The sequence below is a fragment of the Tursiops truncatus genome, chromosome 7 (genome assembly GCF_011762595.2).
Source record: "Tursiops truncatus isolate mTurTru1 chromosome 7, mTurTru1.mat.Y, whole genome shotgun sequence".
Taxonomy (NCBI): domain Eukaryota; kingdom Metazoa; phylum Chordata; class Mammalia; order Artiodactyla; family Delphinidae; genus Tursiops; species Tursiops truncatus.
Window position 1 is genome coordinate 71,616,801 of NC_047040.1, and position 27,315 is coordinate 71,644,115.

Genomic DNA, 27,315 nt, shown 5'->3' on the forward strand with positions numbered 1-27,315 from the left:
GGCATTTCTTTGATAAAGCTTTTTATAGACTCTCAGTCAGAATTAGTTGCCCCATTCTCTTTATTCTCACAAAACTTTATTATTTGTATCTTTATAATGTGATTTTTGTGAGTCTGTAATCTCCCAGGAATTTCACACTTTCAACATCAACCAGAATGTGAGCTTTTCATGTTTTTCCAGCCTCTAGCAGAGTGCACAGCATACAGCAAGCACTCAAATGTTTGTTCAGTGAATGAAAACAAATAAAGCTTCATTAGTCTGTACTGATTGAAACAGAAACAAGACATGACAGTGGCCAACTTGTTCTACTATTAAGATCTCTCCTTCGTTTGGCTTTTTGTAGTTTATAGTCAGCCTAGACTTTGTTCTCTGTCCATGGCAATTCCTTACTCTTTGAAGGTCCATGTACAATACCTACAGTAGTAAATACCTGTCCATCTTTATATCTGCCTGTTTAAGAAGTTCTGTCTTGGTCCTAAAAATAGATGATGCTTTATAGAAGAAAGTGCAACAATTTAGTCTATAGTGGTGGAATAATTAGTTTATGGCATTATAATTTAGTTAAATTATTGGTATTAGTAATTAGTTTAGGTATGTATCATATAGAATTTCAGAAATAATTATCAGTTATATTGGAAAAGATCTATTTGATCATTAAATTCTTTTACATCAGGTATTGATTTAGATGATGATCTTAAGTAGAAGACTAAGTGCTATGGGAGACAAATTATTTTAAAACTTGTGATTATTTTCTCTTTTTTTACCCCCTCAGCTCTATGATTATGTTGTCATCTCTGAAATGATCAAATGTGATAACATGAAAAAGGGAAGGAATCATATTAAAAAATAATTTAGGCACAACTTCTTAGTAAATGGGTATCAAATACTGGAGTAATCCAGTTTCAGATTTTTAGTGTATCATTATTTTTAAAAATCAGTTTTAAAGGTAGATTAAATTGGATAATTAATATATTTGAATTACCAAATAACAACAAATTATTTTAAAGATATATTTTAATATAAAAATTGAAGCTTTTGTTTTTTATTGAAATATAGAAAATTCATTTTATGAATTTTAGATATCAATCTGTGTGAGTTTTTCATTTGTCAACTATTTTGTTAATTATTGATTTTCATTTAACTGTATTTCACCTTTAAGAATGTTGCAAAAATATTTTTCAAACTATGTAAAGAGCCCTAATGATAATAAAAATATAGTTTTAATATATTTTAAAGACACCAAGATCAAGTTCTTCATTATCACCAGTTTTATCCCTTATTCTAACCTTTGATGACACTAAGTCTTATTTTAAGTTACTTCATCATTCAACCAAGGAAAAGACAACTTTGTGTTATATGTGGCTTCAATTTTAAATTATATATATATACATTCACACACTCTCTTTAAAAATTTTTTTGAACTGTGGTTCTAAAGTCTCCCAGGAGAATGATAGGAATTTTTAATGTGAATTTTTCTATAAGTTAATCACTTTCATTATCTGTGAACCATTTTTTCTATTGATTAGGCATATATCCAAACTTTAAATTACTAAATGAGTTTTCTTATGTTAAATAGTTTCCCCCACAGGTTTTTTCCTCTAAAAACTAGGCAATGTAAATTACATATTCTTATGAAACTTACTGTTTGGAAAACCAATGTGCCATCTTCAAACCCAGTATTATTTCAAAATGTTATTGGAACCAAAAATTGAACTATGCTTTGCAGTATACTGTTTAAAGTATTTAAGTAAAAGATACATCCTAGTTATCTAAGTTATTCAAGTGTGCCACAACTTTATTTCAAGAGAAATGTTTTAAGAGAATTCTTTATGAAAATTGAGACAATTTGAATCTAGCTATTTCTTTTTATCCTTTCAAAATTGAATATTTTCAACAGTAATGCTAGTGATTAGGCAAAATATCAGAAATGGATTGTTGAAATATTAATATTAAAATACTTTATTTACATATAGAAATATCAGTGAATTGTCTTGTTTACTTCCAAATATTTTAAAATACTGTTTTGAGTAATGACCACTATTCTATAAAATGCATGAACTTTTTTATATGTTACTTTGCTAAAGTAATATGTAAATGATGGCTTTCCACACTTGTTGTAGTCTGTATTTTTCTTCTGTAACATTATTAGTAAATTTTGATATTGTGGAACTGTTGACCAGTCATACATGTACAGAGCTTGGCCTCTGAGTTAATTAAATATGAGTTAATAATATATTATAAGGAAATTATTATCCTTATTACAGTTATTAGGTAGTTACTCAAATTATAGCTTCAAAAGGAATGCAGAGCATGGAAAACTCAGGATTAAATTATGCATTTGAACCTTAGGCCAGCTTTTACTGTAGAGACAGTTTTCTGCTAAGACTGAAATTGTATGTCATTGAAATTAAATGCTTTTCTGGGGATGGAAGGTTCCAGTTTTTAATGAAATTACTGAGTGTGGTGTAGTGAAATGATTAAAATCTGTATTCCGGGAATGTGGCAGGGAAAAAAAATCAATAAATGCTAGCACAGCTTTGCTGCTCAATGTGAATCCTGAGAATGAAATAAACTACTACAAAAATAATAATTAAAAACATATCAGCACATTAATTTATTTAGCATCAGTCTCCTGAGACATCATCTTCACTAATTTTTAGCATACATTTTACTATATAATGAGCAGCCTTCTTTTCAGATATCCCTATTAGACAGGCAGTATTTCTGCCCTTCCCCCCAGCGCTCCTGCATTGCAATCATTGTACTTGCACTTATTATGTTACAAATGACCGAGGTAAGGCTGACATTCTCAGTGCATGCAAAAAGACCTAGTCTGCCAAGCTTTTTTTTTTTGTCTTAATGAAGCAGCTTTGTGAAATCTCCCCATGTGTTAATACTAATGAAGATCCTCCAGCACAATTAAAATCACAGCCAGTGGCTGAAGAGGAAACATAAAACAATAGCATCTTTTAAGATACATTTATCCACATATGCATGTACAAAATATACATATATGGTCAAATTAATTTTCTATAGCTTGCCTTTCACTTGCTCTTTATCCTGAAAATTAAATTATGCAAGTTTTAATTATATGAACTTTTGAGACTTTAATGTGTTCCAGGGGAAAAACACTACCTCAATGAAAAAATTTTTAAATTATTTATCTTCTTGGGTAATAAAGCGTTACCACGGTTAAGACCTTTTTAAAAGAATCATTTTTAGGAAGCTACAGGGTGGTGTGCCGTAGGAGGGAATTGGGTGGACTTCACCTTTAACTTTTTTGGTTTTAGGATGCTGAAATTGGTGGGAGAAAATGGAAGGGTAAAAAATAGGAAGTTGGAAGAAATTCTGGGGATAGACAAATAGCATACCTTGTGTGTAATTTAAAGATGGAGCAATGGGCTACCCAGTTTTCACTTGATTTTTTAAGTGTTCTAATTCGTACAATTAGCTATCCTCCCCCCTTTTTCTTTTGCCCTCTCAGAAGCTGGGGGGAAAAACTACTGAGGTTACCTTTTACAGTTCTAACGTATAACTTTAAAATGATTTACTATTTTAACGTTTTATATAAATTTTAACTCAATCCATAAACATTACAGCAGCTTAACTTGCCGGTGTCAGGGCAGTAACGTTTTACCCCGGGACCATTTTGCGTCCTGCTTTTTATTTTATTTTGAGTTCCAAACATCCACGAATTTTTGGCATATTACATTAGTTGGCTTTTAGAGTTTAACCAAATTCTGAGTTTACAGACAAAAAAGTTTAGGTAGAAATGGTTAATATATGCTCCCTATTCGCCAGTGTACTTTTTTTTAAAATTACGTGTTCAATCCTATTTTCTGTCTTCTCTACTTTTAACGGCAAAACAAAACATTTGAGTTTCTTAACTTTTTCCTGGGACAAGGATCGGTGCAAACTCAAAGCTACAGGATTCTTGGGAGGAAGAAGCAACCCCCTCCCTCCCTTGGCTACTTTAGGAGCTGATAGGTCATTTATTATTGGAACTGAAATGGTATAAACAATTCTCTTTTTTCCCTTGTTAACAGCAACTTTCATTGTTAGAGAGAGGAGAGAGAGAGAAGCCTCGTTGGTTGACGTCACTTGGTTCATGAAGCCTTCGCCTAGAAGTGAAGCTGCTGAACAAACCTTGAGAAGAATCATCTCCTGCTTCAATCTGCTGCTGGATAGGAACTAATCAGAGAGAGAGAGGCGGAAGACGGAGAAGGAGGGCGTCCAGGGCTTTCCCGATCACAAATTTCACCTCCACTCCAACTCTCTTTATACTTTTCTTGCAAAAATAATAATAGAAATAAGGAGGTGGTGGGGTTTCCAAAAACAAAAATCGTAACCTTCAACCATCTGGGGAAGGCAAAAATCCCATCAACCGCAACTCTCAGTTCGAAAGTAAAGGTGAGTTTAAAATCCTCGGGTGTGAGGGGTGCGGGTGACGATGAAAATTCCAAATATCGTAAAGCCGGTTGAAACCGAAAAGGAGAAACTACGCTCCAGAGAGCGGGTGACTCCAGAGTTGCTTATCTCGAGGCGCTCGCCCTGCCCGCCCTGCTCGCCCTGCTCGCCCTGCCGCGGCTGTTTACCCTCGCCGGTCGGTCTGTCTCTTTGTTGTGCTGGCTGGAAGGCTGGGGTGGTGCTCGGGGTCCCGAGTGCAGTTTGGGGGAGGAGGACGCGGAGATGCGCGGTTCTGGGTGGGAGGGGGGGTGCGGTCTCAGGAGAATGTAAACTTTATTCCTAGCTGCCGGTGCGGGACTTCGGTCTAGCAGGGCCGCGGGCCGTGCCTTCGCCGGCGCGGGCATACGCTGCCGTGGCGAGTCTGCCTCCTTTGTGCCGGCCGCCCTGCTCGGCCGCCCGGGCTTCGCGTGTCCTTCCTCCCTTCGGCTTCCAGCGCTCAGGTCGCCGCCAACAGTTTGGCTTCTCAAAAAAAACAACCTCTGGCACTGTTGCGATCGCCGTTCCTACCCGGGAATAGCCGCTGCTCCCCCCATCCCCGCCGGGGTAGTTTCAAGATACCCCCCCCCCCCGTCCGCCTACTGCTGCCCTTTTTTGCCTCCGCCCCCTCTTCCCTGTAGGACTGCTTAGCTGCGCCTGCTACACCGCCCCCCCCCCCCCGATTCGGGCCTCTTTTGCTCTCTCTCTTGTAGTAGCTTGGAGCTCAGGAGTTTACGGAAAGTGAGCTGGGGGGGGGGGTGCAGGTGGGACTGGGAAAAGATCTGGATACCTGTGAAGGTCTGTTTCAGTACGCAGAGGATTAGAGGAGCATAGCTTTTCCGACAGTAATGTCTGTCTCCCAGCAGTTCTTCCCCGGGAGCTGCCCCCTGCTCTCAACTCTTCTTCGGTCTTCTAGTGTTCTTGTTGCTCCCCCTCCCCCCTTCCCTTTCGCGGCTCCTCTCCTCTTAAAGTAGTTCCACGAACCCTGGAATTGGGACTTGGGAAAGGAAGGAAGTGTTCGGAGAGTCAGAGCTGGCCCTGCTGTTTGGGAGATTTTCTCTTCTTTTCTCTCCCTCTGTATTTATCTTTTGTGTGTTGCTTCCTTATAAAGAGAGAAGCAGCTGCAGTCCTTGGCCGAGTTGTTGAAATTTATCCCTTTGTGTATATTACAATATCCTCCATTTTTTCCCTCTGCCCTCTAAACAACAAGCGTTTCGCCATCTTGGGCAATTTTTATTCCCAAGTCCCTCTTTTTTTTTTTTTCTTATTTTTTAAGGAATGGAAAGAAGCCTTAGAAAGTCGAAAAGTGTGTCTGGGTAAGACAAAGTTTAGGGAATGTTCAGGGGGTCCAGTGACGTCATGTAAACTTTATGGAGAAATTTTCCCAGGAGTAAATTTTTCGCTTAATTTTTTTCCTGTTTTAAGCGACCATGTAAAGGACCATGTAACTTAACAGGCTGACGATAAGCTGTGCTGCTTATTTTTGTGTTCTCTCAAAGTGAGCCCTCAGTTTCTGCACATTTTATGTTTTGGTAACAGGTGGAAAATTATGTGCAAAAAAATGGTGGTAACTTTTATAGTGTCCTTTGGTATTCACTTAGCTTTTGTCTGCATGTTTCTTTAAAGGATTTGAATGTTATTTTTAATTAACATGTTTCCTTTCTTATTTACTCCACTCTCTTCTGTGGATTTGTCTTTAATCAGCTTGGTTAATATTTACGTATACTTATTTTAGATGACTTAGATCCCCTTTTGTAATTAACTTATATATTTTACATATGCCTTTACATTTGAAAAGGTACAACTATTGAAAATACCTGGAGATACTGGAAACTTTAAAAATTTAGTAGCAGTATTAAGTAAAACTATTGGTGAAAATGTAGTTAGTATTTAAAAGGCAGAATAGATTTTAAAATATATTCTATAATCTCAAGTTATATGCCCTTTGTCAACCATTATGAAAAGATAAACAGTAAAACTGGCGTTTTAATTTTCTTGTCTAAAATAGTTTTTCACCTCACTAAAGTTCGGTTGGTCACATGATCAAACTTAATGATACACTGACTGGTATATAAATAAGAGGCACTGTAAATTGAATGGGAAAGTGGAATTCTGTCTGCTGTAGTCATTTTCAGTCAGCATATTTACTTCTCTTCTAACAAGGACATGAAACTGTCTATTTAATTTGCATTCTCTTTGTCTTCTGGGTTGGGGAAAAACATTGACTACAGTTAACTCAAAAAAAGCTAATAGAAACATTTCTGAGTACATTGAAAAGGTTTGTCTAACACATAAAAACTTATGTTGTATGTGGTATGCTTTTATCTCTGTAGCAGTCATATTTGGTGTTTTCTGCTATGTTATTTATTTAGGGATTTGCTTTATGTAAAACGCTATATAGAAAGCTTGACTGAATTGAGCCTGCCATTTATGTGAATTGTAGGTAGGTGAAAATGTTTAAATAGTTAAAAGCACATAGAACAGATGGTTCTAAATTATACATGCAACAAAGGACTAGAAGATTTGGCAGATTATAAATGGCAAGCAACAGAGGATAAGCAGTTTAAGAAAATGTTAGTTAAGTACATTTGATGTCTCACACCTATTGTAAACACTGTACATATTGTCACTGTGCTGCATAATCAATAACTTAGACACATTGAGGTGCTTGTAAGTTTCAGATAGAAAAAAGTAAGATTTTACAAATGTTTGAAACGAATTGTTGAATATAAAATTATTTTAAGCCTGTGATGACAAGAGTTTTTTTTTAGAAAATCCAATTGTATGCTTTAAAACAGGAAGTTATTTATAAGAACTTAATATTGTTGTACTCATATAATGGTTTGGAGAGAAGTAGGAGTAGATATATATTTTGAAATACAGAGAATAGTATATTTACTGTTATTATATGTTAAACTAGGGCTGAACTGTGTAGCAGCATTTACTCTTTCAAACACTACTGAAAAATATTTTTAGACTCTGCAGTCTTGGAAATGCATTTAATAGAGTACTGTTGGCATAAGTTACTAAATACATATTAAATGAAAGAAGGGTATATTTTAGTATTAATTTTTGGGTTTGTGCATAACAATAATAAGGTTTTACTTGGTAACTATAGTTTACTCTCAGTTTTAAAAATGGAAAGATTTGTGTGTAGGTTTTGCCTTTCTAGAAGAATCTGAGTAATTATATTTTGCATTTTCAAAAGATTTAAAATAAAAGTATTCAATTTGGCAGAAATTTGTTTTTATTTTTATAAGCCATTTATTTAAAATGCATATGAGACTGTAATGGAAACCTTGGAATTTTAATTCTGTTGCCCTTTCTCCCATTTCTTTGTTTGCATGTTTATTATAGAACTGCAGTGTAAAGGAGCAGATGTTTTGCCAAACATCCTGATGTGTTGCTTTTTCTTATGGGAGTGCATAACTGTTCCTTCTGATGCATCAACTTGACAGCTGGTTGATTTCATGGAGCTGCTAAGAAGCCATTAGTGGTGTCATTGAATTGAAACAGAACAGTCACTCCCAGCTCGAACTGCAATTGTTAATGTCTTTGTTGCTACTTTTGTGTTACTATACAAGATGTAGGATATCACAGTTGCATGAAAGTTCAGTTTTTTGTCTTATCTCCTTGAATTAGTGAAAGTATGCATTAGAACTTGATTACTTTTAGGTTTAAAGGTTTCTCAAAGAAAGCTTTTAAGTTGTAGTTTTTGGGTTTTTGACCTAGTCCTAGCTAGAACCACCAAAAGAAGGTATGATTTAGCACAAAGTAATGTGGGGATTTTGACCCCTAGATGAAATTACATCATCAAGGTTTAATGATTTTTAATAAACTTGATATTCTGAGGGATTAATTCAATTACCTAGCGAGGTATTTTAAGAAGTTTTTGCTTGTATTTAATTAAATATTTTATATCATAAGATTTTAAAAATACTGTGCTTTATTTAATAAATGTTGACTTGTTTGAATAAACATTTCTTTAAACTTTTGTTGCAGAAGATAATCAGAGGAGAAAAGAATTATTGAGGAAAAGGGCAATTTGGGGTTTACTTTTCTTTATAAGGAGGTAAAATATCACTAAATAATTGACTATTAGTCATTAAATGATTTTAAAATTTGAAATTATATTTTTATTGTACTAGTAACTTTTATTGGTAGTTTCAACTATCATACTGTGGTACTAAAATGATGTCAGATCACCATTGATGCCAAAGTGTTTTCTACTTTTTCTAATTACTTGCTTTTTTTTTTGGTGGGTGAGGAGATCGGAAGAGAGAATTAAGAGTGATAATCTCAACAGAAAAAAACACATTTAAAAAAATTTGTGTAAAAAAAAGTAAGGGTGATAAGTTTAAGGATAAAACGTAGCTTATCACTGTTAAGAGATATTTTCTAGTTGTAATATTTATTGATTTTTAATTTTAAAATCTTTAAGTACACTAACAGTTTTTCAAAGAGCTTGACGTTTATAACATACTTAAAAGTTTGCTTTTAAAAAATTCTTAAAATGAAATTGATAATTAGAATAGATAATTTGCTGAGGTAAATCCCATTAAAAGGACTTCTTATACAATATAAACAAATTTAAACACTTATAATACACTGCTGAGTGATTTCAGAATTATGATTTCCTGAAATAATAAGTTTTCTGAACATGCTTTTCTTTTAAATAGATCATACATTACTGAGACTAAAGGTAAAATTTATATTTGGATAATAATGCTTTTATATAACCTTTTAGTATAATCACCATGCAGTTTCTTGAAATTATTCTGTTACCTTAGCCTATGATTCAATTTTTGAGAAATATATTTACTCATAAAATATTTGTGTCATGTCAGATATTCATATAAACTAAATGGTAAATTGAGTTGTATATTAAATGTAAGCTTTTTTTAAAGGAAGCTCAATGCTTAGCTCAGTTTTAGAGATGACGTAATTTTAATTGTAGTGCAAATAAGCATCCCGTAATTTAAGTAGGAGTTTTTCCACATTGGCTTTCTTAAAGGAAAGCAGTTCTAAACAGAAGAGTCATAAAAAGTTTAAACTTTCATTCATAAGTTTTTCTGTTGACTCTATTAACTTTGGAATTATGAACAATAAATATATTTGATTGATTTACAATTACATATGGAGCTTAAACTAAAACGAATTTACATGACTTTCAAATGTGTTTTGAATGCTTTGTGATTTGTGGCAAGTCATAACGTAGTTTGAGATGTAAAATATCTAAGAGAACTGATATTTTAAGTTAAACTTGAGCTTTTTAAATGACTAGCTCTTATAAGAATATGAGGTGAAAGTAAGTACAGTTTTTATCCCACATATTTAGAATTTACTATGTAAGATAAGGTGTTTTTAGAAATAAATTAATGCTTTGAAAAGTTGTTTTTATAATTTATGACATTTGGCTTGTACTTTGGTTTTTTTAATGCCTTTCAAATAAAAATTAAATGTTAGTGATAACAGTAATAATGAAGGTAATACATAGATCAGAACCTTTACTAACTTTATGTATGCACACGTATGCATGTGTATGTAAGGAAAAAGGAGCATTTTGTTTGAAGATAATTATTGTACTTCAGCTATGTGTAGACATAATTGTGTGTTTTTCCTCTGTTTTCTCCTCTTAACACTTTTCCACAAGCGTGCACTCATTAATCAAAGACGGTGCACTCCTGCTGAGGGCAGAGAGGTTCATCAAATTGGCAGTCAGTTTGGTGTAAAGAACGGTGTCCTGAAGCTCTTAACTCGCTGGGACATAAATAAATCTAAGGTCTTTGTATGCAAACCCTGGAGGTTAATACTGTATAATTCAGTGTCCTGTCTTTGTTTTTATGATTGATGTTTTTAAATGTTTCAAGCTTGATGCAAGTCTTCTAGTAGGTCAGGTCTGACAATCTGATTGGCCGAAGTAAGAAAGCATTAGGTTGTCAGAAGGACTTTGAGTTTGCTGCAGAGATTTTGATTTTTTTTCATACGAGATCATTGTTATATTGCCTGAGCTGTTATAGGAATGTACCAATGATTGACATCCCCTGCTGTGATAATGGACCCAGTGCATGAAATGCCAATAGTTTGGTCCTATTTGTTCAGAAGCTTACTGCTATTTGTATCCTTAACAGAGCTAACATGTAGAACAAGCAAAACTACTGGGATTTCTCTGTAGAAATAGTGCTGGGATTTGGCTTTAACATGAATTGGTTGCATATTCATAATTTAAGAACAGCTGGTTACAGCAAGCACATAGTCATTTGCAAGCTATTATAAACCATTCCACTCACACATGGAGCCTGTGCTTGGTGGATTTTTTTTTTTTTTTTTTTTTATTGATCTACCTGCATTTAAAATCTGGTCACTGCTGCTACAGAAGCTCTTCATTTTAGCTGTGTTTGCAACATAGAACAGCTTCAATTTTAAATATTTAAACTAAATGCTGAATAAAATGAAGAAGCTTTGAAGGAACCAAATGTAAAAGGTCAATAATGTATTACTCATTATATGTCTCATCTTGGCCCAAAACCAACCTAGATGGTACAACCATTGTAATTTTTGGAAAATATGTTTTATGATTTTGTCCATAGATGAATAATCAAATTATCTTTGATATGAAAATATTGTTAATTATATTTTACTAGTTATGTATAGTTTTAAGAAACAACACAAACAATAAATTGTGATTAATTAGCGTGTAAAACAGTTTCATCTAATATATAGTAAAATGACAGTACTTTTAATTTTGAGTGGTATAAGGCAAGATAGAAAGGAAAATCAACAAGACATTACAATTGGATTAGAATAATGCTAATCCTAAAACTATAAAGCTATTCAGAATTTTTAGAAGGAATCTAATGAGGAGTCTCTTCTGCTTTTTGGGTCACTTCTGGAATATAAAGCACAGCTATACAGTTACAGTATTGAAATGACATGTGTAAGCTAGTCCAGCTATAATAGTGTCCTGCATGTTGTGCTGCCTAGTAGTGACTGAAAAGAGGAGAAAACCACTACATCCCAAGTTTTCACACTGAAAAGAAAATCACTTATCCCAAGTGAGAAGAGTAGGAGGAGAAAATGTTAAATGTGATTTCAGATATTCTGGTAGGAATCACAGGGAGCTCTGCCTTGATTTGTGTATGTTAAAGTAAGTGGATGCCTGAGTGATTTACAGTGGTGTGGTGATTATATCAAGCTTTCCACACAGCATAGTGTTAGGTTCACATGTGCATGCATGTGTTTGTCCCTACACTAGATGATGAAGTAGCTTTCAGCACTTCAAGGTTGAGTACCAGTCCTAAGAGTGCATTTTACTGTTTCTTGGCTTCACAAATGGCTGGATATGTTGGTAATATCACAGAATATATGGCCAAATTTAATCCAGCTGACAGTAGGCTGTACTTTTTTTAAATAATAAATTCAAAGGTTATTAAAGGACAATGTTTTAGTTTTGCAATAACTTATATATATATATATATAGTTAATTTGCCATTATTGGAGGTTGCATTAGTCATTTTGTGAATTATTCTATGCCCTTTTTTTCTCTCCCTTTTGACGATTGGCCTTTCAGTTATTTCCCTGCTCTTTAGCATCTTAACACAGAATAAGCTGAGGAAATAAAAGGAAGTAAATTTCAAATGAGTCTAGTTTTGCTTCTTCCCCCAGTTCTTGGTAGATCAGATGGAGAGAAGTCCTTAGATTTTCACCAAAATGAAGGTTTAGGATTTTATTTGTCTACCTTTTCTGGTTCTCATTATAACAGATAATTATATTTAGATAAAAAGAAAAGTGAGTTAATGGATTCAATTTTTAAAATATTAGTAACCCAACAAAACAGTAGAAAATTTAGCCAGTACTTGAAAACTGAATTGACTCAATAACCACAACTACAGGAGAACCACAGGTATTTGATACACTTTTATTGTTCTAGCACTAATAATAGGGGAAAAGGAGGGCAGCTACCTGCATTCATCAAGTTTGTACTGAATGCTGTCTTCAGGCATACTCGTGGAAAAAAGTTTGTGAAAGCTCAGAGTAGGCGAGAGATGACTTTTGTTCGGAATCATTAGAAAAGGCTCTTTGGTTTAGGCAGCTTTGAATTAGACCAAGAAGAATGAATAAACTGAATATTCAGAGATCTGGAAGAAAGAATGCAACTAAAATAGGACAGCCTGAGCCCCCTCTAGAACAAATTAATTCAGGCTAGATCTACTGAGCATCTGGAGTGGTTATGCAGCCTTTTTGAGGTCACCCCAGAAGGAAGAGAAAATGTTATGGGGTCCTACTTTTCCTCCATTGCTTTAAAAGTCTGCTGCTTGGCTTTCTCTGGAGAAGGTGGGTTGATCAGTTTCAAATCATCCATTTCAATGATAGGATTGTTGTTTGTGGAAGCCAGGTTATAACTGACAAAACTGCCCTTTCTGGTCAGAGTTATTCAAATATTGTGCTTAACGTAAGATTAACCAGAACCACTTTCTTCTCCCTCATTATATTCCTATGCTTCTATAAATGTTTTTTCTTGAAACCTAATGCACGGTCATACCTACTAAGAACATTGAGCAAAGAGGACATCACCTCTGTTTCCCTTTTTTTAGATTTGATGATGACGAACTAGCTTTCCAAGGGGGTTTGATGTCTTCTGACTCAAACACTTTTACTTCTTTTAGTTCCTTTGGATGAATGAAGACAGACAGACATACTGGCTGCACTGTCAATAATGGGAATATCCATAAGGACAAAAAGCAACCGAATGTATAAGCCCTTACTTTAAATTACATCAGTACTGAATTTCACTTATAATAGAAATTCCACGAAGAATAGAAAATATGAAAAGGAAAGATTTAAAAAAATTCAAAGACAAATGTACAAGAAAGTGTCATAATTTTCATTGATTAGACTTTTCCATACTTCATTGTTGCTGTACTAAGATAATGAAGCTTATTCATTTTCCTTATTTGCAATATTGTGATGAACATTTACCTGAAGGGATGTGTTAGAAGAAAACCTTAAAACTTTTATGTAATCATTTCTTAATCTTGATGATGATGAGTTTTGAGTAAATGAAATGTGAAAATGAGTGGAAATAGAAGGCTATCTAGTATCTGAGTTTAGAGAGAAGCCATACTTATTATCTTTTCTGGTTTCCATGATGACATGGTTGTTGAAACGTAACTTCTGGACTTCCTTGGGAAAAGGGTCATTGTTAACAAAAAAAACATTACGGTGATGTAAGAAGGAGCAAAGCCTATCTTGTGCATCTGAAAAAATTAGGGAGGCAGCCTGTAAGTCACAGGATAATGTATTTCTCCTTTTATGGGTTATTAGTGTAGCATAATGAAAGAAATAGGGTCTGCAAGGCAACAGTAACAGAGATTGTGGGTCAAATCTATTTTAAAAGAAGGGTACCGCAGAGCTAAAGGAAATGTTGAGGGTAGGCAGTAACAACAACAAAAAGAGGAGACAGTTTTAAAGAAGGCTTTTAAATGGAGTCAAGAGGAGTGTAGCACTATTACATAATTTAATCCGCTTGGAAAGTATCAAGATTTTCTTCATTCTGGTCTAAGTACCTTAGCATTAAAATTCCTGTGCGTTCTTATTAATATTTTTAGCAGTTGTTGAGAAAATAACTCTTATCTATAATCATACCTTGGGATTTTGAAGTAGGAAGTTGACGGGTTAGGGAAGGGCTGTGTAAACAGTGAGATAGTTTGTCCAGGAAGAGAACATGTAATAACTTTGGCCAGTTAGGTAAAAGCTCCTTCCCCTTCCCTCTCCAGAAGGAGATGTACTTGCCAAAACTCATAAAAGAGAAGAATTGGTTTAAAGAATATGTAAATGCTTTTGTACTAAGTGTGAAATGGGAGGGGAGGAGCAAGGCATGCTGGGGGGAGGAGGGGAAGAGCTAAAGAGAATGTGACCCGAATTTCCCTGTTTTTGTTTTAAATGAAGTGTTTTTCTATGACATAGTACCTTGAATTTGACCTTTTTCATTTTAATGTGAAACACCGTTTGTGAAATAGGTCATTTTTGGCAATTTATTGCAAATATTTTATTCTTAGGAGGGAGCATCTGATATGTTGCAGCTGAAGTCCAGAGATACAACTAAATTAAGTATATGGGCCTGGGTAAAAATGAATGTTTTTTTTCTGTATTTGTAATCCTAGCGCTTCACAAGTGAGCAAAAAATAATCCTGTAGCCACCCATGGAAACAATCACTTAACTAGTTCCTCATGTTTAGTACTGTTGTGATATGTTAATAGTTCTGTATTAGGCAGCAGTGATTAGTTAAATAAATTGTTAGTTAAATTGCGAACGAGAAACGGGTCAGCATCTATTTTTTAATAACTAGAAACAGTTCAAGGTGCCCAGAAATAAAATGCATCGTCTATAATATGCTCAAGGAGTTAATAATTTACATAGAAAGGATGTACAGAAAGTCTCATCTTTTGTGATTTTTGTATTAGATATTCAATTATTTATGTCAGGAAAAAAGTTTGGGGTAGGAAAGGAAAAACAATTTCTTTTTAAAATTAATTAATTAATTTTTGGCTGCATTGGGTCTTCATTGCTGTGCGCAGGTTTTCTCTAGTTGTGGTGAGCAGGGGCTACTCTTCAGTTGCGGTGTGCAGGCTTTTCATTGCAGTGGCTTCTCTTGTGGAGCACCGGCTCTAGGCGTGCGGGCTTCAGTAGTTGTGGTGCTGGGGCTTAGTTGCTCTGTGGCGTGTGAGCTCTTCCCGGACCAGGGATTGAACCCGTGTTCCCTGCATTGGCAGGCGGATTCTTAACCACTGCGCCACCAGGGAAGTCCCGAAAAACAATTTCAATAGCCATCATTGACTTAGTGAACTTATGCTCCAAGTGGGATACATGTCCGGTGCTCTCTGTTCCTGAGTAACTCTCACAGTGGGGCATCTTGCAGTAAATGTGGCTCTTATGTCTTAATATAAATGTTTTTTGTATATCATCATAGCTTCTAAATGCAGGCTAGCTATGGGTATCCTGAGCTCAGTTACATAAATTGCATCTGCTTTATTGGTGGTGGTAAAACTGGCTGTGTTGGACTTATGAGGAACAGTATAATCTGTCTTCAGTGTGGTCCATGTCAATGATATATATTTAAAATTGTAATAATATTGGAGTATGGTTGATTTAAGGTGATATTTTTTATTATATTTTAATACAACCTACTGAATAGAACCTACCACACTCCCCAATCCACCAGTAAGATGAGTTTCTACTGTATATGAAGGTTGCATGGTTTGAGATAGTTTATATGCTTAAGTATTCCTGTCCCCAAAATGTTAAAAAAAAATTGCTTTGGATTTAAAAGGGTTCAGGGAGATGGTGAAACTTCAGTTGGGCTTTTTTTTTTTTTTTTTTCAGTTGGGCTTTGAAGGAAGTAGTAGATATTTTAGCTTAGAACAGCAACCTGAACAAAGGAGAGGATGGAGGGAAACCTACCTAGCTAAAATTTGTTTGAAAATCATGGGAGATAAAGTTAGAAAGCGGGTTGGGTTAGCTAATAGATTTTCAAGCAGAGGTGTGACATGATTAAAATGTTGTTTTAGAAAGATAGATTTGGAAGAAATCTGTTAACTGTATTGGAAGAAATCTGTTAACTCTGTAGAAAGAAGAGGCTATTAAAAGAAAGATCAGTAATTTATTACAGAAATTCCAATGTTAGGTGATAATGACTAGACTAATAGCAATGTGAATGGGCAGAAGGATTGATATGAGGTACATAATTTAAAGGAATGGGGTTGGGCTAGTTGGGGGAGGTAGGAGATTGTATTACCTTACATTTAAATTAATTTCATATGACCATAACAATAATTTGATGTAGTTGAACGCTTATTTCCTCCTTTTCAGACGATGAAAGTGAAAACTAGAGAGATTGACTGTGGCTTACCGCTCACCAGTGGTTAGATATTTTTTCTAATACATCATACAATCTCATGATGAGTTTAGCTTAAGACAAACTCTCATCTGCTTTTTAAAACCCCTCTACTTCCCTCCTGGTATATCACATTATGTATAGATGAATAATCACATCCAGTTAGCCTAATATTTTTCATTTGCATTTATGTTTATAGCTCTGTATGTATTTATACCACTGCCAGACATCACTTTCTGAAAGCCACTGGGAGATAGGAGGCAACATACCGTATGTTATGGATCCCTGAGCGTAGACTTTCATGACTCCATGATTTTGCATATGATCTTCCCTATATGCAATGATTATTTTCTTTCTTCTTGCTTGATAGAATCTGCTTATTTTCTAATATCCTTCTGAAGAGTTACTTTTGTGAAATCTTCCCAACTGTCTACCTCCCCACAAGATTATCAGATTCTTCCCTTTGTGCCCCAGTTGAGTGCTAATGGTGGAATACATTGTTGTGCAAATAGATTCTTTCCTTCCTACCTTTATAAATAATGCTTCAATGAACATTTTTTATTCATAATGCTTTTATTTGTTGTTGTTTGACGTTATTTCATAACATGAATTCCCAGAAATGCAATTGCTGGGTCAAGTGCTAGGAATATTTTAAAACTCTTAATCTATGTATTGTGAATTTGGCTTTTGCAAGGATTGTATGATTTTATATCTCAGTAGCAATACATAACTTTACCTATTTACCCCACTTTCATTGGATTGGGTATATTCATTATTTTTAGCCCTTGCCAATTGCATTGCAAAAAACTGTACCTTATTTTTTATTTTATTTCTTTGACCATGCCACACGGCTTGCAGGATCTTAGTTCCCTGACCAGGGATTGAACCCAGACCCTCGGCAGTGAAAGCGCGGAGTCATAACCACTGGACCACCAGGGAACTCCCAAAAATGTATCTTATTTAATCTGCATTTCTGTGAATAATTAGAGTGACCATTTTTCAGTGTCTTAACCTGTTGTATTTCTCTTCTGTAGTTAGTCTTTGACATTTACCTGTTATTGCACTGAGATCTTAGTATGTTTATGATAAACTATAAATTCTTCTAAATATTAATGGTATGTTTTAATTATATTTACTATAATTATTTGGCTTTATAATAATGTTTTAATTTACAGAAATGTGAAATATTAAATTGTCAGTTCTTTAGATTTTAAAAAACATTTTATTTCCTTTTTTTTTTTTTTTTTTTTTTTTTACGGTACGCGGACCTCTCTCTGTTGTGGCCTCTCCCGTTGCAGAGCACAGGCTCCGGACGAGCAGGCTCAGCCGCCATGGCTCACGGGCCCAGCCGCTCTGCGGCATGTGGGATCATCCTGGACCGGGGCACGAACCCGTGTCCCCTGCATCGGCAGGCGACTCTCAACCACTGCGCCACCAGGGAAGCCCCCTTGGCAGAATTTTTATAGTCACTTCTCATATTTTTATCTTATTTATTTATTTAAAAAAATAAATTTTGGAGGACTAATTTTTCTCAATGAAGGTATAAATCTTTAGATTGAAGAGAAGCAGAGTTTTCTTTTTAAATTGAAGTATAGTTGATGTATAGCATTTTGTTAGTTTCAGGTGTACAGCACAGTGATTCAGTTATATATATATATATATATATATATTTTTTTTTTTTTTCAGATTATTTTCCATTATAGGTTATTAGAAGATATTGAATATAGTTCCCTGGGCCATACAGTAAATCTTTGTTGCTTATCTATTTTATATATAGTAGTTTGTATCTGTTATTCCCATACTTCTAATTTATCCCTCCCCCGACTCCCTTTCCTCTTCGGTAACCATAGTTTGTTTTCTATGTCTGTGAACCTATTTCTGTTTTACATATAGATTCATTTGTATTATTTTTAAGATTCCACATATAAGTGGTTTCATATCATATTTGTCTTTCTCTGTCTGACTTACTTCACTTAATATGATATTCTGTAGGTCCATCCATGTTGCTGCAAATGGCAATATTTTCTTCTTTTTTATGGCTGAGTAATATTCCATTCTATATACAAACTACATCTTCTTAAACCAATAGTCTGTTAATGAGCACTTGAGTTGCTTCCACATCTTGGCTATTGCAAATAGTGCTGCTGTGAATATTGAAGTGCATGTATCTTTTTGAATTAAGAGTTTTCATCTTTTCCAGCTATATGCCCAGGAGTGGGGTTGCTGGATCCTGTGGTAACTCTATTTTTAGTTTTTTAAGGAACCTCCAGACTGTTTTCCACAGTGGCTGTACCAATTTACATTCCAAGCAACAGTGTAGGAGGGTTCCCTTTTCTCTATACCACCTCCAGCATTTATTATTTGTAGGCTTTTTGATGATGGCCATTCTGACCAGTGTGAAGTGATGATACCTCATTGTAGTTTTGATTTGCATTTCTCTAATAATTAGTGATGTTGAGCATCTTTTCGTGTGCCTCTTGACCATCTGTATGTCTTCTTTGGAGAAATGTCTATTTAGGTCTTCTGCCCATATTTTGATTGGGTTGTTTGTGTGTGTGATCTTGAGTTGTATGAGTTGTTTGTACAGTATTTTGGAAATTAAGCCCTTGTCGGTGGCATGGTTTGTGAATATTTTCTCCCAATCTGTAGGGTGTCTTTTTGTTTTGTTTAGGATTTCCTTTTTTGTGCAAAAGCTTTTAAGTTTGGTTAGGTCCCATTTGTTTATTTTTGCTTTTATTTCTATTGCCTTGGGAGACTGACCTAAGAATCAGTCAGAATCAGCACTGACATTGCTACAGTTTATGTCAGAGAATGTTTTGCCTATGTTCTCTTCTAGGAGTTCTATGGTGTCTTACATTTAGGTCTTTAAACCATTTTGAGTTGATTTTTGTATATGGTGTGAGGGTGTGAAGAAGTGTTCTAATTTCATTGATTTACATGGAGCTGTCTAGCTTTCACAACACCACTTGCTGAAGAGACTGTCTTTTTTTCCCCATTGTATATTCTTGCCTCCTTTGTCTTAGATTAATTGACTGTAGGTGTATGGGTTTATTTCTGGACTCTCTGTTCTGTTCCACTGATCCATATGTCTGTTTTTTGTGCTAATACCACACTGTTTTGATTAGTGTAGCTTTGTAGTATTGTCTGAAGTCTGGAATGGTTATGCTTCCAACTTTGTTCTTTTTCCTCAGGATAAAAAAAATTTTTTTTTTATTGAACTATTGTTGATTTACAATACTATATTAGTTTCAGATGTACAACATAGTGATTCAATATTTGTATCGATAATACTCCATCTAAAGCTATTACAAAATAATAGCTATATTTCCCTGTGCTGTACAATATATCCTTGTTGTTTATTTATTTTATACATAGTAGTTTGTATCTCTTAATCTGATACCCCTATCTTGCCTGACCCCCTCTCTCTACTGGTAACCACTAGTTCTGTATTTTATTTTTGGCATTTAAGTCTTCCCCATTCCTTTTTGCTAGGAAAACTGTCTTTTAATGCCCATATTAAGGCCCAACTTCCCATCAGTACTTATTATCTATACTACATTTCCTCAAAATCTCTGCTATAAGGAATGTTAAACTAGATAACTAAACGTCAGCTTTTTAAAGCATTGTCAATTTTTTATTATTTTTTTCTACCTCTTGTAAAAGGACTCTTTCTAAAAAATATTAATTTTATTAGATAGTTCTGAACATATTAAAAATAAATTTTCATTGATCAGGTAAGGTTGTTATCCTGGTAAATAATTCTATTTCTTATTAGATACCTGAATTAAGACTATTTGAGAATATAACTTGGACCTTTAAAAATAAATTCTAATATTATATTTGAGCGGTTTGCTTGTTTATGATAAAAATAAATTGTAAATGCAGCTCTACAGCTTGCCGGTTATTTCTTCTTACAATTAATCATGTTCATTGCCCTTTGATTTTTCTTTTTTTATATTCATTTTATTGTTTATTTTCTAACTTTAAAAAAAATTGAGGTATAGGGGCTTCCTTGGTGGTCCAGTGGCTAAGATTTTGTGCTCCCAGTGAAGGGGGCCTGGGTTTGATCCCTGGTCAGGGAACTAGATCCCACATGCCACAACTAAGGGTTCTCATGCCACAGCTAAAGATCCTGCATGCTGCAACTAAAAGATCCTGCATGCTGCAAGGAAGATCCCGCACGTGGCAAAAGAAGATCCAGTGTGCTGCAACTAAGACCTGGCATAGCCAAATAAATAAATAAATAAATATTTTTTTTAAAAAAAAGAGCACTCTAAAAAAATAATTGAGGTATGATTGACATATAACATTATATTAGTTTCAGAAGTACAACATGACTTTTCTTAAAATTAAAAGTATATTTTTTACTAAAAAATACTCTCAGTTTTGAAAAACACAGAAAAGTATTAACATAAAACTTTCAAATATCCAAAATTCTATTATTTGCTTTTTAAATTTATTTTATGTTGCAGTTTATTTAGTGAAACGAAAGTGTTCATAAATGAAACAGCAAGTTAGTGTGATGAACCTCCCCCTCTAAAAGGTGTAAATGAGGGGAGTGGGCATGGAGTGAAATACTTTTGTGATATCAACTAAGAAAGAACCAAAAAAACCCATTGGATTAAGCAATAAGAACACTGGTGACCTTGGCAATAATAGTTTCAGTGGAATGGTTTGGACTAAAGATGAAGAAATAGAAACATGGAGTTTAGATAGGTTTTCTTTCTTTCTTGTAAAGGAAAAGAAAAATAGATTGGGAAGTGTTCAGGAAGGAAATGTGGGCTTGAAGATGACTTTCTTAATAATGAAAATAAAGATATAGCGGCAGGGAATATGATTCAGAAATTCTTTGAGAAATTAGAAGAAACAGGTTCCAGACCCATGTTAGACTGATTGACATTAACTAGGAGGAGGAGTACTTCTGTAATTAGGGGGAATTGGAAAATCTGTGGATGTATACACCAGTGAGATTGCAGCTTTGGTGGAAAGAAATTTCAGAGAGTTCAGATTCCAAATATCAGAAATTCTTCAACCAGAAATGGCTTTTTGCTGTTTTTTAATAAAACAAAGTTTTAATTTCCAATCTTTTTTCTATGTATGCATGTATATATGTATATGTCAATATACACATATATATTTTACAAAATAGCAATGTTATATGTAGTTTTGCATTCTGCTTTTTACACTTTATTTTCTTTTTGGATTATATTATGAGCATTTTCTCATATCATTAAATATTTTTAAACAGCATATCATAATTGATTCAACTATCTAAGTTTGGGACATTTAAATTGCTTTTGGTTAGCATATGTTACAATATATAATGGAATAATATTACATCAAACATCACTAAGCCTTTTTGCATATTCTAATTTATTTCCTTATGATACATTCCTGGAGATTGAATTGCTGTGTCAAAGCATATGAATATTTTACATATACGCAGCGGTATTCTGGTATTCTGGTAAATGTTAACAACTGGCTTGTATGTCTGGTGGAGGGAGCCCTGATTTGTAGTGTGTGTTGTTTCCTTTGGTGTAATACTCCAAACATGGTCTATTTCAATCCAACAACTTAATACCACTGAACAGATATGAGATGTGTAGTCATACAACCATTATATAGTATTTACACCAAACTGGTAAAGTAGACGTAAATGATGTCAACAGCATAGGCAATAATAAAATGTAATAAAATAAGTGAGGTAATTAGGGAGTGATCAGTTTTAAGTGTTTATTACCTTATTTTTAATATAATTTATTGAATGGTAAGTTTATGTAATTTAACTTTTAATAATGACTATGTTTAACAATTGGGTCACAACATTCCTGAAAATTTAACAGTTGGCTCTTGTGAGCTATTATGAGTAAGCTCCAGCACACCACTGCTAGGTTATCTTTTTTTTTTTCTTTTTTTATCCTCCTCTTCCTTTCCTCTTCTCCTTCCTTCTTCCCTTTTCTGATATTTATGGTGGAATTTTTCTTCCAAGATTGCTGTTTTCAATATAGGAAGAAATATAAATACTTAGAAGACAAATGTTTTACTCTTTTTGTTTATGGCTTCGAGGTTAATCTTGCTTTACTCTTGAATTTTATTATAGATGGACTCTATTCAAGTGAAAGAAGTGAGGTGTGGATTCCCAGCTTTTTTTCCCCAAAACTCTCTTATTGTTTCTAATAATTTTTTACTAGATTCTCTAGGATTTTCTAGATATATAATTATATTATGCAAATAAAGATAACTTTGCTGCCTTTTATCCTAGTACTTATAACTTTATTTTTCTGTGTAAAGAATAAAGTTGGTCAGTACCTACAAAGCAGTGTTAACATTGAGCATCCTTATTTTTTCCTGATTTTGGAAATGCTTCAAATACTGTATCATCGTCTATTAGCTTCTTTAATGATGGCATTTCCCTCACTAGTTTTGGCGCTTTTTTTGGTGGCTTTCGGTTTGTTATATGTGTTTATGAAAATCACATTAAGCAAGTATCCATTTATTTCCATTTTATTAAGACTTAAAAAATTCAGAAAGGAAGTTTAATTTTATGTAAATGCATGAGAAGCTTGGTAATTCTTGATGACCTTCTCCATTTACCTTAGTGTTGTTTAAGTTGGTTGGTTGGTTTTTGTTTTCTGTTTTGTGCTAGAGGTTTAGATATTGATGGCCTTTGATAAGCAACAAGGTGACCTGAGCAACAGAAAATAAAATTCAGATATGTTTTCCCCTGGAACTTTTTCTCTGAATCTCTTGAGATCTGTGTTGTGGGTGTACCTGTGATCCTATGTTTGAGGGTCAGCCTTTGATTTTAGCAGTTCTACTGCTTCATCCTGGCCGACCTGTGAATGGGGCCGTGGGAGGGGGCAGCAGGAAGAGGAGAATGGCCACTCTAATACTGTGGTTTATGAGTTTTTTATGGTGAGTCAGTGCTTACTTACGTCTGCCTAGTCAGACTTGATCATTACCTGCAAAAAAATGGCTCCTTTTCAACCCTAATGACTGGTTGAGGAAAATGAAAACAATGAGGCCAAAACGTAGCCCATGATGTTTTTCTGCTGGGTGAACATGGGTCCCAAGTTCTGTGATTCCCACTTCTCCTATAGGCCTTTCGTGTCCCTAAACTTTAATTCTGCAAGTTACGATTTAGGGTATTTCAGAATATTCTCACTTATTTCCTAAAATCTACACCTTGTATTCTTGGGGCATATATGTATAAAATAAAAATCTTTTTATAATGTTGGTATTTTCCCTGGCTTCTTGAATAATGGCATTTCCCTCACTAATTTTGGTCCTTTTTGGTGGATTTTTGGCAGTGATTATGTGAATGGATGCTATCTTATTCAGATTTTAAAGCTCGTTTCACATATCCAAAAAATTCTCCTCAGAAAAGGTATACCATTTTAAACTACTGCTGCTGGACTTTGAGAATTTTTTTCATTGTATTCTTAATGGGAATAATTTCATTTTAATTTGTATATCCTTCATTGTTACCGATAATCATAGGTTCCTAAATATATTGAGGTATGGTATTTATGTTTGAATTGTTTAGAAGGAGTGGTTTTGGCAAGAGTTTTGGAGTGATGTGATAGCAGTAATCCCCAAACAGCTGGTCTCATTGTAAGGTATGGCTGGTTATTTTCACAGGTGCAAAAAGAGTTAACCATGTAGGCCTCCTTGAGTTGGCTTTTGCAAACCTAGAGCCTATACACTACTGTACAACTATTAAGGCTACAACATTAACTTGACTGTAACTTCCCATAGGGAATCTCAGCTAGGACATTTAAAAGCTACTGTTATTTGCTTTCCTCAGGCTAGGAAAGCAAGCCCAGGACACTACCAGATTTCACCTACAGAAGAATCCTTAAATATCCCTCAAATTTCTTAAGGTTCCTAGCCTGCCAGCAAGTGATCTTCCTTATCACATGTAAGGCTGAGCCTTGTAAGCCAGGGACCAGGCCAGGTTTCCTGCAAGGGCTCTCTAGGCATTGGATCCTTAAGTAAAGCCAACCTTAGTTTCTTACAAATACCTGTTTAAATGAGCATTGTTCTCAAATGTGATACTCTAGGTAACAAAACTTGGGTTGCTTAATAGATTTGTCCAATTATATCCTAATAAAAAGGAGGACAGATTCTTAACTGTATCTGTGCAGATATCTCTACTGCCATGAAAGGGTGATTCACTAAAGAGTTTCTGAATTCTAAGGGTTAGAAAGAGTCAGATAATATTTTTAAAGCTTCATTTTAGTTTACAAAAGCAGAGTTTACTAAAGTGTTGTGGTTATAGATAGCTTAAGAAGAAAGAAAACAGAACACTAAAACATTGTCAACAATATTCCAGTCAAATTAACTTTCTATAGTCAGTTCATTCAGTACTATGTGTGTAGTTTTTGTTGTTGTTTCTCTGGAGCTTGGGTTAGCTGTCTGTTGTTATGTACGTTTCTGCTTCTAGACTAAAAAGAGTCCTGGAAATTTTTACTTAGTCCAAAGATGGTCTGAAAGTTGTTCGAGAGATATCACCAAAAAGCCTTACCGATATTTTATTCTTTGAAGTGTTAATAGTTACAACTACCTGGCACAATTCTTTCCACAAACTCTGAAAGTTTTTTGTTGAAGACACAAACTCTCGCTTATAGCTTATAGGCAGAGCTTTCAAGAAAACATCAAAGTAAAACAAAAGCTCTCTGTGGAAAACAGAGACTTAATGGCTGTGGTTAATTTGTTACTCTAATTCATAATATGAAAATGGAAGAGAGTAAAATTCTCTATTGGGGTATGGTATGTAAATATGTCATAAAAGTTTTGATCAGCATTTCCCCTGAGGGTAAAAATATAATGGACAGTGAGGGCATTGACACATCTCCAGGGACTTCTCACACCACAAAATTTCTGAAATATTTACATTAATAACATGTTACCTATACAGACTTAACCTAGGAAAGGATAGGTGTCTTTTTTGATTTGACAATTTTTCCCATGTGACTCTTAGAATAGTAACATATAAAACAAACCTAATTCTTTCTAACACCTCTGTTTTTATAAGGTGAAGCAACAAGTCTTTTTGGCTTTCTTGAGGCACTCTGGGAAATCTCAAAGATAGGTTAGTATAAAATATTGTAAAAAGTTTTATATAGTCTATATTTAGGATATGATTAGGAAAATGCAAAATTGAGAGTTGTTAGAAGATTCGGGGCTTGATAAAAATAGAATCGTGGGTACCTGAGAAATAATATTTGGTTATTTAATCAAAGTAACATTAAAAATAAACATAGAAGATAATATGTTTGCTGATTCATAAGTGAGGAAGAACCTTAATTACTTTTTTTTTCTTTAGATAATCAAGGAAATAAAAATGTGAGCATAAAGCACAGAAAATTATTCTGGTAGGACACAGCATTTCTACTCTTTGCGCACACTGCACAGAAGGTATGGAATAGCCTTTCATATTGAAGATAAAGGTATTAATCAGTACCTCAAGGAAGCAAGCCCATCAACATTGAATGAAATTTGCTAAAATTTAAAATGTTTCATAGCTTCTTTTCAGAATTGGCTGTTATAAATCAAGGCAAACAAAATTCACTTTCCAAGTTAGGTCCTTCTTTATTTTCTTTCATGTTCTGGAATAAACAGACACTTCACTAAGATCCCCTTAGAGGTTAGTGGTTCTCTCTAAGGGGATCTGTGAGGTCAAAACAATATTTGTAACAATACTAAGATGTTATTTGTATTATTGTGCAATACATTAATCATTGCTATTTTCAAATGTATCAGTAAATAAGTATTTAAAATAATACCTCGGTTTTAATTTCCAATATGGTAAACATCAATAGCTATAATCCATATAAAATAAAAGCTCTTTGGAGTCCTCAATAATTTCTAAGAGTGGAATGGGGTCTGGAGACCCAAAAAAGCCCAAGAATCCCTTCTTTGGGATGAAACACTTTTTTTTTTTTGGACAAATAAATGCACATACTCAGTTGTACTTCTCTGTCACTGTTGCTCCTAAGGTAGCCTCCACTGCTCATATTGATTGTACCTTTTAGCTAAATTAATTTCTGTTTCACAGAGAAAAGTTAGAGGTGGGTAATTGAGAACTGTCTGCCACACACCAGCATTTTAGCAGACTAGCAGAGCTCTTGATCACACACAAGACAACTTTTTATAGCCATATAAATGCCTTTAAACCTTAAAGAGGCAAAAATTGACACTTTCATTAACATGACCCAGAACTATAGCCTGTCAATATTAAAATAAGAAGCAAAAGTATATAAACTTAAAACTATGCTTAGTAATTAATGTTTCAGTATTTTATCTTACTTAGATTTTTTCCTAGGACTCTAATAATCATCATTTAGTTAACTCAATTTAGTATCAGTCCAAGGCTTTAGGTTACCTAAAGATTTTGAAATTACCTTCAAGCTGCCATGCTACAAAATAGTTACTGTTGAAGAAAAATTTTGCTAGAATAATGATCCTATTTATTAGAACATAGAAAATTTTCAAAATTATAAACCCTGTATGGGATTAATTTTAGCTTATTGGGTTAAAGACATAACTTTTATTTAAATAAAATTTATTAATCTGTTTACCAAAGATTTTCCTTAATTATGCAAACTTGGGTTCTTAAAAGGTCCTGACTTTGTTTTTATTATTTTTAAAATTTGTTTTGTAATGCACATTTAAAATATTAGAAGTTCAGTTTTTTTATTCTCTGAGAAATTTGGTTTAAAGACAATGAAAGGCCTGGAAATGGATAGTGGTGGTACTGCACTATATGAATGTACTTAATACCACTGAAATGTACATTTAAAAATTATTACAGTGGTAAATGGTATGTTATATATATTTTACCACCAAAAAAAAAAGACAACGAAAGGCACAGATAACTAGGTAAGATGTCCTAGATAGGATATCAGCAATCTTTCTTTGCCTTTGGTAAGTCTTCCACCATTTTTCCTCTTAGGAACATTATTACAAGAGAGGT

General features: G+C 34.2%; 1 protein-coding gene across 23 annotated transcripts in view; it reads left to right on the forward strand.

Moving 5' to 3' along the window:
* The window catches only part of BAZ2B (bromodomain adjacent to zinc finger domain 2B), a 386,914-nt gene that overhangs the window by 82,213 nt on the left and 277,386 nt on the right, over positions 1–27,315 (forward strand). For 22 of the 23 annotated variants that reach the window (XM_073807661.1, XM_073807659.1, XM_073807676.1 and 19 more), the window contains one exon: positions 4,047–4,410. The gene's annotated coding sequence lies outside the window, so the exon portion shown is untranslated. Of the gene's footprint in view, positions 1–3,274; positions 4,411–27,315 lie in introns of those variants that run through there. The other variant, XM_073807663.1, reaches the window with a different exon arrangement.